The following is a 16,295-nucleotide window of genomic DNA, read 5'->3' on the forward strand; positions in this document are numbered from 1 at the left end:
GAACTTATTATTTATTATTAACAATTACTTTAAGTCTTTTCAAAACGTACAAAATATGTTATTATTATGGATTGATTGATTGATTGATTGATTGATTGATTGATTGATTGATTGATTGATTGATTGATTGATTGATTGATTGATTGATCGACTGATTGATCAATTTATTGATTGATATAACTGCACTTAAGAGTAGAACATGGTTATGCTGTGGAGTCTGTGGATCTGAATGGGTTAACTGAGAATGACAATTGTTGTCATGCAGGAGCTTGACAATATTGAACACAGATAGCAGCTCAGATAATTTGGTCTTGGAAGAATTTGATAGAAATATTTGTGTTCATATTGCAGACTTTGGTGTCTTGGTCTGAGCACAGTAAGGCATTGTTGAGATCTCATCTGAAACTCTAGAGCGGCACTGGACTGTTTTTTTTTTTTTTTTTTCTTCAGGAGACAAAATCAGAGAGGCAGAAGTCTTTGTCATGCGCTCTATTTAATCCTGTTGACGGTGAGGAAAGATACTGACGTGATCTTATTTGAGATTTTTCTTCCCTATGGTCAGTAGAAGCAGCAAAGGAAGTCAAGAGTTAGCAATGGGGTTTAGGGGGATGGAAAGGTTGGCTAGCTCCATTATCTGGAAGTCTGCTTGTCCCGGAGCTTGAGTTGAGACTTCAAAGGAGATCCAAGGCCCATTGTTGAAGGGATACTACACTATTAGGATTAGCAAGTCATAATGCTAGTATCAGACTTCTCTGGGGAGAGGGAAAGAGGCTGTCTTTGAAGTCCCTACATAAACTTATATCTCATTCTTAAGTTGTGCATTAGTAATAGTGACCAGACAGACGAATGGGAGACTAAGGGGATGAAATTAATGGGCAAGGGCATAAGTAGACTGTAAGTAGGGGGGGAAACAGCTCAGTTCAAAAAAAGAGGATAAGTCATTTTTTTAGGAATGGACCCCAGGGTGTCTTTCTGTTATCTATATCTCTGTGTCTTACGTGTCTATATCTATATCTCTGTAAGTCTGACTTTAATATATGTTTCTTTCTTTCAATATATAATCCCCAGTGTCTTACCCCAAAGGGAATCAGAATGATTGGATCCATCCAATAACCTTTAATCCAACAGGCTGAGATTTGTGCAGTTCAGAGGAGAAGAAACAAGGACATTGCTGCCCCAAAATTTAAGATTATCCAAATCTTCATCCTGTCAATGTTGGTCAGAGAACCACCACACATGAGAAATTCAAACAGCCTAGTCATCATTTTACGTTTTGTTTTGCCTGGTGATGCATTTTAAATGCTGGTGAATGCAAATCCTTACAGTTCCCCAATGCTAATATTAGAAATCTGTGTGCGAGTTTTGAATTTTGAGTCAATCTCAATAAACAAACATGTGCCTTCATCAGACACCTGCAGATTACCAGGAAACCCATTTATCAGTCTGCACCATGTGTCTCTGGCTTCCTACAAATGCTACTGTAGGTTGAGGGCATTAACAAAAATGTGCTGAGTTTAGCTTAGTTCCCCTCTCTCTCCTCACATCTTATACACTTTTGTAAATGAAACTACTAGCTTGTAGCTGTTGATTTTTCTTTCTTTCACAACTAATCAATCCCCTACCAGCCACCTTAGCCAAATTGTACCACACTCCAGGGTTTGATACTTGGCACAGGGCACATCCTCCACCACCACTGGAACTCAAGAGATATTATTCTAAAGCTAGGGAGATGAACTGAGAGAGAAAGGAAAATATGAAATTTTAATTTCTGTGACACACTGCTGGGAGTGTTGGCTAATTTATTCCCTCATTTCTCCAATGATATTGCAAAGGCAGATAATGAAGTGTGGGCATTATCTGATCTGTGAGATGTGAGTCAGATTTAAGAATGTGTTTAATGCATGTCTGTTCAGATTTGACATGTTTCAATCAGAAATTCATATTACTCAACGGAAAGAAGTAAAGCGGTGTCAGAGCTGCAGAGAAGTGGGTGCATATGCTCATGAGATGAAACCAATCAAGTTTTCATGAGGGGAAAAAAAAAATCTAAATTAAATCACATATATTCATGTTGGTTTCATGTGGTTTTATAAAACTTTTGGACAATGTTCAATAAAGTTTTAACTTGACTAAGATGTATATACTCAAATCTATTCAAGGTGTACTTTTGCTTGACGGTTACACCACCTGACATTATTAATCATTATTTTCAATCAATCAATCAATGTATTTTTGAGGTAAAAAGTATTTTTATAGATATAAATTACTAGTTCATTAGTTCAAATATGAATAAAAAAACCCACTACATTTTGTTGTCTAACCACATGACGTTTTGAATAACCTTGCCTTGTCATTAAAAAGTCAAATTATCTGATATCTTAAGAGACTTGACACACAATCATGAGGGTCTGCTACGATTCCTGTTTTGTTTTGTTTTGTTTTTTTCTTCTCTGCACTGTTTTGTATGGAAGAGGATTAGGGCCAAGCAATAATAAAAAAAAAATAAAAAAAAAAAAAACATCTCGAGATTAAAGTTGTTAAATTTTGAGAAAAAAATCATTAAATTTCGAGAAAAAAAGTCAAAATAAAATGTTAAGAATAAATTCATTAAATTACGAAAAAAAAGTTGTTATATTATGAGAACAAATTCGTTAAATTATGAGAAAAAAAGTCGAGATAAAATATTGAGAATAAACTAATTTTTCTCATAATTTAACGAATTTGTTCTCATAATTTAATGACTTTTTTCTCGTAATTTAATGTTTTTATTCTAAACATTTTATTTAGACTTTTTTCTCAAAATTTAACAACTTTATTCTTGAGATGGTTTTATTTATTTTTTTTATTATTGCTTGGCCCTAATCCTCTTCCGTAGTTTTGCATGTTGGTTGCACCACATGACTTTATTTTATTTATTTATTTTTATTAATAAGCAGTAAAACTGATAAAAAAAAAATAAAAATAAAAAAAAAAAGATTATTCTAAACTACTAAATATGGCTAAATATTTCCCAATAATTTTATTCTTTTAAGTAGGCTTTTTTTTTTTTTTTTTCACTATGATATCAGGATTGTTGTATAACCCTGACAATTTCACATTATTCCCCTGCATTTAATTTACATGTAATGTATTTTGAATAAATAAATCTGGGGTGAAAAACAGTGTCACGTCATTGACTCTTATTAAATCCGTTTGTTTATAGGACCAAGGCTGAAGTCCAGAATGGTCATATCCCAGTCCCCTCCTATCAACTAAATTAACTTGTAAAATAAAGGATCTCAGAAAAAAGAGAAAAGTGTGTTTTAAAGGGCACCTATTATGCAAAATTCACTTTTACATGGTGTTTGACCATAAATGTGTGTTGGCAGTGTGTGAGCAAAACCACCCTAGAATGAGAAAAATCCACCCAGTGTTTTTTTACAATCTCAATAATTCATAAGCACTGTCTCAGAACGCCCTGTTCTAAGATTGCTCTCACTGTGACGTAGAATTGCGCTAAGCCCCACCCACGTGGTTTGATTGACAATCTGGTTTTGGCATAGACCCCGCCATCGGTGATCTGTCAACCATCCTCCATTGTTTCAACGACAGCCGGTAATGTCTCCTAAGAAACATAAGTGTTCTGTTGTGGGATGTAACAATGAACATAGTAGTTTTCACTTACTTCCGACATCAGAGCCACTGAAAACGCAGTGGATGGATTTTATTTACGAAGGAAAGGCGCCACTCAAAATTCCAAAATATGTTTATATTTGCGCGAATAATTTTGACTATGAATAACTGACTGTTTTGAGAACGATGGTCAATTCAAAGCAGGTCTTGCTTCAAAGTTAATCCTCAAGTGTGGATCGTTGCCTACTGTTCGCGATCCAACGTCACCTCCAGAAGATGTAAGTGTATTTAATGTTTTTTGAGCAAATAGTCATTTCTGTCGATGTCAGCCAATTCAATAACAAATGCGTCTAAAGTTGTTGTCGTCGTCGTAGAATGTCTGTGTATATAATTTAAACCTTGTTTGTATAGTGTGTATCTAACGTACTTAGCAAACGTTATCAAAGTTTTTGTGTTTGTAGTTTCAAAAAATTGTGTGAACGTTATCACTGTGTGTGTGTGTGTGTGTGTGTGTGTGTGTGTGTGTGTGTGTGTGTGTGTGTGTGTGTGTGCTTTTGTTTATATTACATTGTGGGGACCAAATGTCCCCATGATGTAATATAAACCTGAGTTCACCTACATCGTGGGGACCAGCCAGCGGTCCCCACAATGTAAATGGGTTTATAAATCATATAGAATGAGTTTTTGTGAAAAAGTAAAAGTTTGCACAGTTTCCTGTGAGGGTTAGGTTTAGGGGTAGGGGCAGGGTAGGGGGATAGAATGTACAGTTTGTTCAGTGTAAAATGCATTGAAGTCTATGGAAAGTTCCCACAATTCACAAAAACAAACATGTGTGTGTGTGTGTGTGTGTGTGTGTGTGTGTGTGTGTGTGTGTGTGTGTGTGTGTGTGTGTGTGTGTGTGTGTGTGTGTGTGTGTGTGTGTGTGTGTTGCACATCCATAATTGCAAAAGGGGCGCGATTAAAACTCTATAAGTACATAAATGTATCAAATAACCATTCAGAGACTTCCTGCTCCATTCTCAATTGTCTCTTCATCATCTGGGTCTGATTCCGGTTCAAACATGTACGGCTGAATGCCATACAAAACAGCGGGTCTCTCACTCTCAGCCATTCTGCTTCTACCGACTGTTTATTGCCATAGGTATGCAAGTTACGCCCTCATCCAAAGGCAGGGCGGGGATATGCAGCTCATTTATATTTAAAGTGGTACACACCAAAACAGCTCTTTTTAAAACAGGCCCCAAAAATGACATTTTCAAATGGTTATAATAAATTAACTGTGGGGTATTTTGTGCTGAAACTTCACAAATACATTCTGGGGACACCCAAGAAGACCAATATTACATATTGTCAAAAGGGGCATAATAGGTGCCCTTTAAGTTTAGATGCAAGTGTTTGAAGTGAAACCACTGAACTTTTACCTCTCAGATGTATTCTCTCTTATACATATCACATGCTCCTGTTTCCAAGGTAACAGATATTAATTCAGTTCAACATTGATCCAAAGTCATATTTATTTATTTACCTCTTCTACAGAGCATCTCTGATGAGCAATATTAAACACCCAAGAAATAAATTAGTGTATAGATTGAGAAGCATTGTTATCCCTTTTAAATCAAGGCACTGTTGTAATGCAGTGAACTCCCACATTGCTGTCTGTGTTTGCTGTTACATACTGAGACAAGAGACAGTTCTCTCAGATTATCAGATTTGGTCCTCAGCTGAATACACAATCAAACCCCAAGACAGACTTTGCGGAAGGGTCCCAGGTATACAAAAAAAGCCCAGAACATACTCTGTGTGAACACCAATGCTTCTAGCTACACATACTCAAAGTCATGCATGTTTCGAAATGTGTCACAGCATAGTTTATACTGCAAGTTCACCTGTCCATCCACATTTGCAGAGTTGCAGTAGCTACTCAAGTCTGTCCATATTTTCTATGAATATTTGAGACCAGATCATTTGAATCTGAGGCTAGGCTGCAACAAGCATTTTCTCCATGTGTGGCCGTTCAAAAATAGGCATGTGTTTTGACAAAATGAACATTTTTGTAAGTATATAATTTGTTTTTTTTAGGGAGGCTCTTAAAGGTGCCATTGAATGTTTTTTTTACAAGTTGTAATATAAGTGTAAGATGTCCCCTGAATGTGTCTATGAAGTTTCAGCTCAAAATACCCCATAGATTTTTTAAAATTAATTTATTATTATTTTGGGGCATAATTAGAAATGCGCCGATTCAGGTTGCGGTCCCTTTAAATCCCGCCCCAGGAGTTCGCGCTTGCCTTAAACAGTGCATAAACAAAGTTTACACTGCTAATATAGCCCTCAAAATGGATCTTTACAAAGTGTTCGTCATTCATACTGCATGCATGTGTCGGATCATGTGAGTATTGTATACTGTTATATTGTTTACATTTGATTCTGAATTAATTTGAGGCTGTGCTCTGTGGCTAACGGCTAATGCTACACTGTTGGAGAGATTTATAAAGAAATCTTGACTGCAGACTGCAAGTGTTTAATAATGAAAATAGCGACGGCTCTTGTCTCCGTGAATACAGTAAGAAACGATGGTAGCTTTAACCACATTTAACAGTACATTAACAACATGCTAACGAAACATTTAGAAAGACAGTTTACAAATATCACTAAAAATATCATGTTATCATGGATCACGTCAGTTATTATTGCTCCATATGCCATTTTTCGCTGTTTTCCTTGCTTGCTTACCTAGTCTGATGATTCAGCTGTGCACATCCAGACGTCCTGCCCTTGTGTAATGCCTCGATCATGGGCTGGCATATGCAAATATTGGGGGCGTACATAGTAATGACGCCGACTGTTACGTAACAGTCGGTGTTATGTTGAGATTCGCCTGTTCTTCGGAGGTCTTTTAAACAAATGAGATTTATATAAGAAGGAGGAAACAATGGAGTTTGAGACTCACTGTATGTCATTTCCATGTACTGAACTCTTGTTATTTGACTATGCCAAGATAAATTCAATTTTTAATTCTAGGGCACCTTTAAAAGAATATTTCACCCCAAAAAAATGTAAATTCACAACATCATGTTGTCCCAAACCTTTCTTGCTTTATTCTGTGGTAAAGTCAGTGTGTTCCAAAACAACAATGACTGAACCCAACTCACTTTTAATGTATCACTCATTTAACTTTAAATGAGTATCTGTGCTTTTACATCAAAGGAACCATGGAAACCAGTCATCACACCAGAATGTTTTAAAAGAATTAGAGATAGAGGAAGAAAAATATATATTCATAAAGCTACCAAAATATATGGCCACTTAAACCTAGCGAGTTCATTAATGTGTATAACTCTTAATGTTGAGGTGTTTCCTCATTGAAAGAGGTGACCATCGCAGACCCAGTGGCTCTTTGTTAGGGTCATCTGTCCTCATTTATGCCATAAACAGAGCTTCAGAAATTAAACCATTTCAAGAATCACACAGTTTGCTCTGTCTCTGGTGGCACACTGTGCTCTTTAATGAGAGGCAATAACGTGGTAAAAGTAATGTACTGCATTGTCCAGCTCAACAGTGGTTATTGGAATTCCGTTCAGCTTTTAATGAAAACTCCATTGAACATGTTGCCGTCCAGGTTCATTAAGGAAGCAAAGCCTTTGTATCCCAATCCCCAAAGGATGGTGTATGTATACCCTTCTCATTAGCTAAAAAAAGTACTCCATTTAGACATATTTCCACATTCTCATGAGGGCGACAATGCAACAAATCGATCCACATTATCCATATTGAAGCAGTGGCAAAATGTTGTGGTCTTTCCCTTTTTTTTATACTCTGGTCACATTGGTTTGACACTGAGAGGAAGACCAGTCTCTAATGTGGGTTTTCTAAAAAGCTGTTTCTTCTGCCTGTCATTTAATAGGAGAGACAGAGCATCATCTACTGGAGAGACCATAAAAGACAGAAAGACTCTGAGCTGAAGTATTGACACTCAATCTACTGAGGTTTGCTGGTTAAAGCCCATTGATTAAAGGACTAATTCCCCCCCGAATTATTGTTTTTTTGTTTTTTTTTTCTTATACTCCAAACATGACTGGAAGACAAAAGAAGATATTTAACAGAATGTTAATGCTGACCTTTTCAGTGTAAGAATACATGGCCTGTCAAGGACAACATCCATCTTGGGATCACAAGTGGTCAGTGCACAATGTAGGTTTTGTGATCCGATCATTCAAACCACATCTAAACATATAGTCAGAAATGCACACTTTGGATTGTGACCACATTGCTTTTGTAAATGCTAATGCTTTCTGTTGCATCCAAGGCAAAAGTGAAGGACTGCCTACTAGCCTATAATCCTTGTTCCAAAAGAATGGTTTTAAACCAACTTATTGATTTTAAAACCAACAATATTACATTGTTTCTTGCATGTCCACACTATTGCCCTGAGCCTATGGTGTTTTAAACTTTTTGAGCTTTAAAAAAATGTATATATATATATATATATATATATATATATATATATATATATATATATATATATATATATATATATATATATATATATACACACATTTATGGTTACACTTTATTTTAAGGTGTCCTTGTAACAGTGTAATTATACATTTAAGTACTGAGTAATATTAATTACTATATGTACTTACTATATTATATGTACTTATATGTACTTACTATACTATATGTACTTTTTACACTAAAAAAAAAAGCTATAGTAGCTATAGTACATGTATCATTTATAACAAGGACACTGTAAAATAAAGGTTTTTTTTTTTTTTTTTTTTTTTTTTAATGATTTAATTCATTATTAGCATTTCATCAACTCACAAACCTCCTGCAGCTCATTTGTGAACCCCAGTTTGAAACTCTGAAATAGGGAAACTACCACACTGGAGTAAAACTGAAACATTACTTTATTCCTGTTATAGAGAGTAATGCCAGTTTTCAAAAGGCACTTTGTCTTGAACTAAAAGCCCCCCAGAATAAGAGAAATGGGACGGGAATTAAGGTATGTCACTGATGCATTAAGATCGGAGAGAAGATAGATGTAATTTCACATTTGGAGAATCCTTGCGCAGAGGCAATTATCAAATGACATTAGGATGTGACAGACTGTGGGGGTTATCAAGAGGTCCTTAAGCCCTGCAAGACTGTTAAAACTTTGCTCAGTTCATCTGAGGACCCAGAGATGTATCCGCATCACCTCAGCCAGTCTGAGGAGTTGAATGTCACGCAGACGCACAAGTCTTGATTGAGAGATAAGAGTATAAAAACTTTGTAGGTCAGTGTGCACAGGTCAACTTAAACTTCAACGGTCTGAAGTTTAAGATGAGGAAGTCAATGAAGAAAAACAGTAAAGTTGCTCTTCTGTAGCCCTCTTTTTATTTGTTAACACAAAGGATTAGTTCACTTTCCAATTAAAATTTCCTGATAATTTACTCACCCCCATGTCATCCAAGATGTTCATGTCTTTCTTTCTTCAGTCGAAAAGAAATTAAGGTTTTTGAGGAAAACATTCCAGGATTTTTCTCCATATAGTGGACTTCAATGGAGCCCAAACGGCTGAAGGTCAAAATTACAGTTTTAGTGCAGTTTCAAAGCATTCTGCATGATCCCAGACGAGGTATATATATATATATATATATATATATATATATATATATATATATATATATATATATATATATATATATATATATATATATATATATATATATATGAAGAGTTTATTTGCAAAAACAGTTAACAGTTATTTTTATTAATTCTCACAAATCATGTTTTTTTTTTTTTTTTATTATTGTGCATTCCAAGTAATATCAATAAAACTGCAGTTGGGTTGTTTTGATTAAGTAATAATAACTCTAAAAAATACAGGTAAATTAAAAAATTAAAGTTCATTGAAAGTATGTCTTTGATATATATTAAAAGTTTGTTTTTTAGCAAAAGCAGATAACTCCAACAGTCGTTTTTTTGGCAAAAGCAGATAACTCCACATTTCATGTTTCAGAGTTAAAGAAAACCCAAGTAATTGCTTTGTTATTACATTTAAAACACACTCAAACACTCATGTGCACACAAACGTGCACACACACTAACAGATCGACACACACACACACACACTAACAGATCGGCAAACAAATACAGAAGACAGAACTTCCCTCAGCTATCGCGTCTATTTAAAGTGACTAGAAGCCTTGTCACCTGACCTGAATACTGTGCGCTGATTCGCTAAAACAGACTTATTGGTTTCTGTACACAAACAACAAGGGCACTTGTCGGCTTCGGCTTTAAAACGTGAACTTGCGATACCTGAAAGTGGACAATACCGGCTTTTCTGACAAAATGGATCTAGGGTACAGAACGTGCTATATATGGAGAATAACGCACATCACTTAGTTCTTTTTTTTTTATTATTATTATTTTTAAATTGGCGTTTATCGTTTTTTGCAAATGATCTCTTCATATATTTTAACCATAAATGCTCATCTTGAACTAGCTCTCTTCTTCTTCTCTATTAGAATTCCGGCAGTGTAGACTCTGCTAAGTGTATTAATGCCCTACACAGGTCAAAGTTTGAATTAATTGTTATATACTTGCACTAGCATATTGTATATGACAGTTTAGTTCAAAATTTAATACACTTAGCAGTGTCTACACTGCCGGAATTCAAATAGAGAAGAAGAAGAGAGCTAGTTCAAAATGTGTATTATGGTTAAAACGTATATCTTTTTTTTTTTTTTTTTTTTTTTTTTTTTTTTTAAAGAAAATGAGCGATGGATTCTCTAGATAAGACCCTTATTCCTTGTCTGGGATCACTGTAAACTGTAACCTTCAACCGTTTGGGCTCCATTGAAATCCACTATATGGAGAAAAATCCTGGAATGTTTTCATCAAAAACCTTAATTTCTTTTCGACTGAAGAAAGACATGAACAGCCAGCAGCCATATCACCCTGTAGTCCAAGACTGGTTGCCCACTGAAGCTAAGCAGGGTTGACCTTGGTTAATACCTGGATGGGAGACCTCCTGGGAAAACTAGGTTGCTGCTGGAAGAGGTGTTAGTGAGGCCAGCAGGGGGTGCTCACCCTGTGGTCTGTGTGGGTCCTAATGCCCCAGTATAGTGATGGGGACACTATACTGACAAAAAGCACCGTCCTTCGGATGAGACGTTAAACCGAGGTCCTGACTCTCTGTGGTCTTTAAAAATCCCAGGATGTCCTTCGAAAAGAGTAGGGGTGTAACCCCGACATCCTGGACATCTGTCCATCATGGCGTCCTGGTGTGTGGTGGGCGTACTGGCGCAATATGGCTGCCGTCGCATCATCCAGGTGGATGCTGCACATTGGTGGTGGTTGAGGAGATTCCCCCTTCAATATGTAAAGCGCTTTGAGTGCCCAGAAAAGCGCTATATAAATGTAAGGATTATTATTATTATTATTATCTTGGATGACATGGGGGTGAGTAAATTATCAGGAAATTTTAATTTAAGAGTGAACTAATCCTTTAACTGCATAGAATCATTCCAGTAATGCAGGGTTTTATGAGATAGTGATAGAAATGTTGGTTGCACTTTTTTTTTTTTTTTTTTTTTTTTACAGTACGTGTACTTATAGTGTACTTACTTAAAAACTACTGGGTAATATAAGGTAACTACAGGGGTTAAGGTTAGGTTTAAGGGTAGGTTCAGGGTTATTACCTAATTATTACCCAGTTATTGTAATTACTGAAATTAGACTATCATATGTACATGGGAAACAGAACTGTAAAATAAAGTGCTACTGAAATGTCAATGCCAATAAGAAATGTTTTAGCTGTAAATCAGCATATTAGAATGATTTCTGAAGGATCATGTGACACTGAAGACTGGAGTAATAATGCTGAAAATTCAGTTTTGTATCACAGGAAAGTCAAAATCAAATTATTAATAATATGTGAAAAGGTGTTTTAGAAAATTTAGGACATTCAGGTGGCAAAATGTTTGGGAACTCGAAGTAAATACATATATGAGAGGAAATGCTTAATGTTTTTGCACTCTCTGTCATTTGGTTATACTGTGTGATTGGCGATCAATCATAATCAGTTTGTTTCTTTTTTTACATTTTTTTTTTTTAAATATACACCATGATCTGCTAAATAACCAATATTTATTTTATTAATCATTGATATCAGATTTGCTATAACTATCTGTCTGTCTCAGTGTCTTTTATGAAATCATGTCGAAATCATTTATGAATCTGCATATCCTGTCATTGCTCATTATGATGAGCCATCATCACCCTCTGAAAGCCTAAGTGAATAGAGCAGCTCACGATGAGAGTTTCACGATGACCTGAAAGACCAAACAAGACTAGTGATGAGAATGACTCTGAACATAGTCACTGACCTTGTGTTCAGGTTGTTTTCCATCTAAATATGTAAATGTATTAGAGCTAGTAAAAGCTGTGGGAGTAAATCTCACTCCCCTATCCTCAAGAGGCACACTAGTGACTGACCCTAGGGTCTGCGGTCTTTATGTCCTTGTTAGCGCGCCTGCCCCCCGTGCCAGAGACGCCAGTTCGAATCCCGCTCAGAGCAGTGGGACCAGAGGGGTTACATTGGTGCCATGACCCAGATGGGAGTGAGGTTTAGGGGGGTGAGTGTAACGGAGGCCAGCTAGCAAGAGCTGTACGTGTAAATCTCACTTCCCTTGGCCCAAAGAGGCACACCAGCGAATAACTCTATAGACTGTGGTCTTTACGTCCTTGTTAGCGTCTAACAAAATTTGTTTATCTGCTTACCCCCAGGGCATCCAAGATGTACTGTAGGTGACTTTGTTTCTTCAGTAGAACAACAAATTATGATTTTTAATTCCAACCGTTGCGGTCTGTCAGCCGTATAATGCATGTCAATGGCAACAATCTATAAAAGTCAAAAAAACATGCACAGACAAATCCGAATTAAACCCTGCGGCTCGTGACAACATATTGGTATCCTAAGACATGATAGATCGGTTTGTGCAAGAAACAGAACAGTATTTCTATCATTCTTTATCTACAAAACACCACTATGTCCAACTGCCCTGCACATCCGGTTAGTGAGGTCTGATTGTGCTCTGACAACGGAAGTGATGTCTCGCACTCATGGTTGCAAAGCGCAAGACATCACTTCCGTCATCAGAATGTGTTTTCTGACCTCACCAGCTGGATGTGCAGAGCAGTTGGACATAGTGGTGTTTTAGAGGTAAAACATAATATAAATAGTGTTCGGTTTCTTGCACAAACCGATCGTTTCATGTCTTAGGACATCGAAGCCACAGGGTTTAATTTGGATTTGTCTGTGCATGTTTTTTTGACTCATATATATGGTGTTGCCATTGACATGCATTATACGACTGACAGACGGCAACAGTTGGAGTTAAAAATCATCATTTGTGTTCTACTGAAGAAACAAAGTCACCTTAATCTTGGATGCCCTGGGGGTAAGCAGATAAACATCAAATTTTGTTAGACGCTAACAAGGATGTAAAGACCACAGTCTCTAGCGTCCAGCTAGTAAGAGCTGTGTGTAAACCACACACCCCTAGCTTAAAGAGGTGCACTAGCGACTGACCCTAAAGGGAAGCAGTATTTACGTGCTTGTTAGCGTGCCCACCTCCTATGCCAGAGAAGCCGGTTCGAATCCCTCTTGGAGTAGTGTTAGTAGAACCAGAGGGGTTATATTGGTGCTGTGACCCAAATGGGACTGAGGTTTAGTCCTTACGCAGACCTTACGTCCTTGTTAGCGCGCTTGCACCCCATGCCGCAGATGGCGGTTCGAATTCCCAAGTCCCCCCCCCCCCCCATACATTGGTGCCGTGACCCGGGTGGGAGTGAGGTTTAAGGGGGTACGTGTAATGGACACCAACTAGTAAGAGCTGTGCAAGGCCTAAGGAGGTGCACTAGCGACTAACGCTAGAGGCTGTGGTCTTTACGTCCTTGTTAGCATGCCCGCTTCCCATGCCGGATAAAGACCAGATAACATTGAACAAATGTTCTATTAATGTTACTGGAAGAAAGTTTGTGCATGACTTTGACAGGAACTTTCTGAGAACATTCCCTGTTAGCTGGATAGTTGTTGTTGGAGAAAAAAAAAAAAAAAAGAAAGAAAAAAAGCAGGGTTTGAAAGTCGATTGAATTTGCTGCTGTGGGTGATCACTGTTTAGATCTCTCTCCGCAATTCATGTTTCCACAGTAACAGTAATTTATCTGGTTTCAGGTTCTTGCTTCAGGGTTACTGGTAGCAATTTTATAAACCAACAAGATGCTTTTAGCCAGCAGCAAAAAAACAAAAACAAAAAAAAAAAAAACTTTTTTTTTTTTTTTTTTTTTAATTATTGGTTTCATGCCTCTGTGGTCTTGTGGACATTTAGAAATTAAACTCTCTGCTCTGTACTGTTCAAACTCACTTGTTTATTTAATTTCCCTACACTTCTGCTCCTGAAGGTCCTGTAATTCTAAATAATCCTGAAGACACTGATTAGCTTTTGCAGGTGTGTTTGATTACAGTGGAACTCCAGGAGCTGAACTGAAGAACCTGTTCTACTAAGACTGTCCAGCAGTGTATACAAACAAAGACTATAGAATAACACAAGACGTGTCACTCGTGTTGTTTTGAATGGGAGAAAGTGTAACGCGCAATATGGCGGAATAAGTCCCGCCTTCTAAATAAGAGCCAATCGCCGACTGGTAAAGTCATTGCGTCACTTCAGCGGCCGTTAGAATCACCGGTTTCTATAGAAACAGTCAGACGCGCGCCTCCGAAGAGACGCGCATTTAGGTCTGCGCATGCGCATTAGCTTGATCCAGCCTGAAAAATACAGGTTTTTTGTCATGATTCGAGAGTTTAGAAACTAAATTTATGAGCCGGTTGTTGTTAGATTTCATTGGTGATTTCACTTATGAAATTTAATCGTAAGGTTGGCGAACAGTTTTGGAGAATTTGATGTTTCCCCCTATTCAAAGAGATTGCATGATGCCCAGGATGCCCGAGAGACGTTTCAAAGATGGCCGCCGAGTGAAATGACTTGTCTTAAAGGGACTTTGATACAAATAAATCACAGAAGAATAACGTTATTTTAGAAGAATATTGGGAAACATTTTACAATACAGACACATTATTTAACATTAGTTAATGCAATAACTAACATTAACTTACAATGAGCAATACATTATTTATTTATTCAACTTTGTTAACATTAGTTATTCAAAATACAACTATTCATTGTTTATGTTAGCTCAGTTTCATAAAAAATTAATAAATACATTGATTTTAACAGTGTTAGTAAATGAGTTAGTAAATGTTGAAACTAGGACAAATACTTGCTTCGGAAGTATTTTCATTGTTACTTCATATCGTTATTTTGAACACATCCAAAAGCCCCCATTTTGTAGTGGAAATGTCAGTGGTGGAAATCACATTAAGCAGTTTTGGTATAAAATAACCAACCCATAGCTAGTGTCCTAAATATATGAAATTAAATATTTTATTTTTGTTTTTCAGACCTTACAAAATTATTGCACACTGACATGCAATGACAATCTTTAAACATGAGCATAGCTTTAAATAAGTAAAATAATTACATTTTTAATGTGGGCATATTAGAGTTTAGGATTGAGTCTGCGATGAGGCAAAAACAATAAAATTGATAGATGAATGCATTTGAAAAATATCAAAGTAAATAATGTAGCATGTTGAAAAAAATTCTAAATGTTTAATGTGATGTGACTTTCATATGAGGAAAAGAAAAAATGAAATCTTTTTTTTTTTTTTTTTTTTTTTTTTTTTTATCTAAATTTCATATTTGAAAGAAAATTACCCCTGGGACATAAAACTGGCCACAGTTGAAGAAACACCCTAATAAGTTGAAGTAGTGATGCAAATAGGTGGAAAAGTCCCGTTTAATTAAAACAACAAACTTATTTGGGGGGCTGAATGTAATTGTACTAAGAAACATGATTTTTCTTTTCTTTTATGTACCCCAGTCTGTCTGTCTATAACTAGGGAAAAAAAATATATATATATATAAAACATAGAGTGGGTAAAAACTTAGGTCTGATAGAGGCAAACACAAATACTGCAGATACAGAGTTACTGCATGATGCATAGACACACATCTCATATACCACACTAATCTCTGGGCAAACACAAATAACTGCACGGCCATAAATGGAGCTGTGTGACGGAGACCGGCCTGTGTGTGATAGCATCACAGACTCATCTCAGTCGAGCAGGAGGGCTGAGCAAATACAATCACTGGCGCTCAATCAGACCCTCGGCCCAGCCCATTCACTTCACAGGGACCGCAGGACACACACAACGTCTAGAGCGCTCCGTGTGTGCGAGCATGTAGGCGAACGGCAGATGAGGACATCAAGACAGATGATGAGTTGTTCTCATTCAGCCACATGTGCAAGAGCAAAACAACGACTGCCGTACTTACTCACTGTCATGAGAGCTGATGCACTGATTGCTGATTTCGTGTAATAATATTTAATATATGACCTTTTAGCAAGTATATATAACTCTATGATGGAAGGAACTATATAACACTCAATATGGCTGCCTTCTTTTTGCTTGCTGGACTTTTTTCTCTGGTATTTCTTACTTAAATGCTCAAATAGGGCTGTGCATGTGTTCATATAGCAAGTGTCACCAAAAAGTCACCAAGTTT

Source organism: Chanodichthys erythropterus, chromosome 1 (genome assembly GCF_024489055.1).
Source record: "Chanodichthys erythropterus isolate Z2021 chromosome 1, ASM2448905v1, whole genome shotgun sequence".
Lineage (NCBI taxonomy): Eukaryota > Metazoa > Chordata > Actinopteri > Cypriniformes > Xenocyprididae > Chanodichthys > Chanodichthys erythropterus.